The sequence below is a fragment of the Branchiostoma floridae genome, chromosome 8 (genome assembly GCF_000003815.2).
Source record: "Branchiostoma floridae strain S238N-H82 chromosome 8, Bfl_VNyyK, whole genome shotgun sequence".
Classification (NCBI taxonomy): Eukaryota; Metazoa; Chordata; class Leptocardii; order Amphioxiformes; family Branchiostomatidae; genus Branchiostoma; species Branchiostoma floridae.
The window spans coordinates 3,777,351-3,781,124 of record NC_049986.1 but is presented as its reverse complement, the minus strand read 5'-3'; the positions used below and the strand labels follow the sequence as shown (position 1 = coordinate 3,781,124).

Here is a 3,774-nt window from a genome sequence, read left to right as displayed (position 1 = left end):
GGGATTATCTCACCATATACACCGAGGATAAGGCGGGGCATTAACGTTATTATCGTATAGCCTACACAAACTGACCCATTTAAGCAACAAATTCCTTTATAATACATACATCCTTTATTCAAGACTTCCAAGGCTTGACATAATGACAAATTCCCTTCTGCTGGGACAAGTGTGTTGCTATTCAATCCTAAGTTATAGGTGTACATATTCAATAAAGTTGAAGGAATGTGAACAGTAATAATGTTTGGATTAACTCTAACATGGACTGCACACTGTACAAAGCATTCCTTTCTGCTGACACATGACGCCGTAACACGTAGACACGGCACCGGTGTTGATTTGCATCAACACCGGCACCCGTGTCGATGCAAATCGACACCGGTGCCGGTGTCGATTCATTCTGACCAATCAGGGGAGCGATACCCACCTGCCTGGCCTGAATCTACGTGTTACGGCGTCATAACCAACGTGGAACGCGGCCTTCTGATTGGTCCGCGGCGCCTGGCTATATGATAATTTATCATTATCATCACTACATACGCATTGTATTTGGTTCGACCATCTTCTAAGTTGTGATTTTCTATAAAAAATGTTCATGTTCATGATTTAAATATTCTATGCCACCTATTCCATGAATGATTCATGTTCAGTGTGGTTCAGCTCTGAAATGTGCTGTAACTTAAACATTCCTTGTAGTGTGAAACCTAGAGTATGAGCAGGTTCAACAGTTGTGGAGTACATTTCACACGTCGTCTGGATCCAGTAGGAAACTCCAAACTCTAGCCGTAAAACGATGAATTGAACGCCTTTTTAAGAGCGTCGTCTTTCACCCGTACCTGGCCGTATGGACACTGTAATAAGAAATAAACATCAAAATCAGTAAAGACAAATTTCCATTTCTTAAAAATGTTGAGTGGAATTCAGAGGGCCTGGTAGACTCCAGGGTAAACCGTCATACAGAATGAAATTCAATGAATGAAATTTGTCAACAATAACGAAGCAATCAGACAATTATACTTGAATGTCTATCCTAAGAAAAATAGAAATGACAACAAGAATAATATCAAAATGGTAGATTGTGTATGTTAAACTTACACGTTTCTGTTAGTAATAATATTGTATATGTATTGTAATGATTTTCATTAAAGAAAAAGTATCTATTCTAAATGTGTTAGCCTATAATTAAAGTACAAAATATAGAGCTCAGGGTTCTTGCCGCCAGGATTTTTCACTGTACATGGGTCATCTTTGTATGGCATGATAGTTAGCCATGAAGGGGGCCAGGGCCATCCTCCCCCTGAAAATGTTTAAATCTATAATTTTTCTTGCATTCTGATAGCCAAATTGAATGAAGGCAATTTTTTTTTACTTTACATTGAATAACAGAAAAAGCTCCTACGCTGTGTTTCATCTAGCGTAGCCAAAATCACAGCATAGGGGATAAAACATAGCATATGGACCCCCTGTGCTAAACTGGGTTGGCAAGAACCATTGAGTCAGCTGAGATGTGATATTAAAAGTAAATTAAAACTGTCTGTGCTAATATTAGACATCCTTCTACGCAGGGACATCCAACAGTGAAACCGCCTGTCTGGATGTACCCTGCTTTCTCAACCGTCCCCCTTAGCAGGGTACATCCAGACAGGTGGTTTTGCCGTTGGATGTCCCAGCTTAGAAGGATCATATTAGAATGATGCTGTACTAACATGTCTACAGGCAGAACCACAACATGTCCCCCTCCTCAGATGTGCCAGTCTGGTGAACACTGTATAGTCAGTCTCTGGATCAACGTACGTGTCTCGTCCGTCCTACACACATTGGGAGAACAAAGGAAAAACATCACAATTGGTAATCCAAACAAAACTGTACCTAGAAATATGCATTTTTTTTAGTTGTGACAAATATGGTATTGTGATCGTCTAATGCTTGTGGGTTCAGATCAGAATTCTTCTTCTTTCATTTGAGGCTACTAACTTCAACTTGCTGAAGATTTTGTAGGCTATAAAGAAACTGTAACATTTCATACACTCACACTGGGAAGGTTCCTTACTCTTTTTAATAAGTGTGGCGGGTTCTTTTACATACTTGGGGCGTGGCTCTCCCCAAACACAGGACCTCCATTTAACGTCCTATCCGAGGGACAGCCCTAGCCAAAGCTAGGTGCTTATTTTTCACCTGATTGAAGTGAGGAAAGTCGTGTTAAGTGCCTTTCCCAAGGGCACAAGATCGGTGGCATGTCAGGGTTGGCACTCGGGACCTCTTGAGCCTAATGCGCTGCCGATTACGCCCTGTAATCTCGCCTCTACCACAGCACCAGGCTTCGCAGATCAGTGGTGAGAGAAAAATAACTCCTTTGACTCCCGTTAGGCGTTTTGCCACTCTATTTGTCCATTAATTCTACTTTATTAGACCACTGATCCGCGGAGCCTGGTAGAGGCTAGGTTCAAATCTATAAACAGGTATTAAAGTGTTGTGCCCTTGGGAAAAGCACCTAAATTGTTTCATCACTCACAAATCAGTACCAAGGTTTGAATTGGGAATATGTCCTCCGATTATCTAGGATGTTAAATGGAGGTGACACATGTTTCACCCAACCCACTACTGTTATAAAAAAGTATGGGTCAATCCCAGTGTGAGTGGTTAAAAAAATCATAAAAGTTAAAACCAATCTGGCCAGTCTACTACGTTTTAACTAGCCTGAGTATCATCCTCCGTAGTAACCGCTGGCTCACGACTTTCGCTTGCTAACCACGTGGTTAGCAAGCGAAAGTCGTGAGCCAGCGGTAATTACGGATGATACTCAGGCTACGTTTTAACAAAGTAGCTTATCAAAATAAGCTACTTTGTTTGGTATATTGATGACTGCTAAACTGCATCAAGGCAAAACACAAGTGTTTTTTTTGCACAGTAAACTGACATATGCCTTGAGGCAGTTTACCATTCATACACACAACAGAGAAGATTCTGCTGTAGAAAAACAAATAATTTTCTCACCTCAAAGGCCTTCTGGTGTGCAAAGTGTATTCTAAGCTGTTTGCTGTATAATTTTTCATAAATGACATCGCCATGTATAACAACACTGTCCCTCGCACAACCTCCTGTTGTTGTGTTGTAACTCCGTCCAATGAATTTCCTGGGGATAGCTCCTTTCCCCTGTCACCTTTTTTTCGCCAAATATTCCGGTCCAAATGAAAAAAATTTCCGCCTGGAAAGACTTTTGCACCAAATCGACATTTCCTGGAGGAGTATTGAAGGCTTATAACGTGTCCTGAAGATGTTTAGATGTCTGGGAACAAACAAAAACATCGAAAGTTGGCGCATAATTTGTTGTTGTTGTGGACCTTTTGACCTACATGAACAGCTGATGACGCAAACCCGGAAGTGATAGCCTTCTTGGATTATGGAATATTCCATTGTATTCTTAGGGTAGCAATACGCTATTGCAAAAAAAAGGAAAATATTAACAAAATAAGAAAACCGTAATTATTTTCGATGACAAATATTACTCAAAACTACGTATTGAATTTGATTCTGAGTTGGTTCAGGATGAAATTAAATTGAGAAAACTTTTTGAGCAGGTTTGGAATGCTCCATTTTGGTTGAAGGGAACCGTAATTATTTAGGGTCTTAACTTTAGATATGAGAGAAACTGTTACTATTTGATATTTGAAAATTGTGCACTTTAATGTTTTTGTCTGTCTTATGCTAATGATCGTTTTGTAATAACCTTTTTGTAATTTACAAAATTAGTCGTCCCTAGGATAAAAATGGACT

The 3,774-nt window shown here is 39.9% G+C and overlaps 1 long non-coding RNA gene across 1 annotated transcript; it reads right to left on the bottom strand.

Moving 5' to 3' along the window:
• Positions 1 to 435: 435 nt before the first annotated feature.
• On the bottom strand, positions 436 to 3,161 carry LOC118421493. Its single transcript, XR_004831839.1, has 3 exons — positions 2,995 to 3,161; positions 1,707 to 1,808; positions 436 to 851 (listed from the first exon to the last, which is right to left on the bottom strand). It is a non-coding gene; the product is annotated as an uncharacterized LOC118421493 (long non-coding RNA).
• Positions 3,162 to 3,774: the final 613 nt, after the last annotated feature.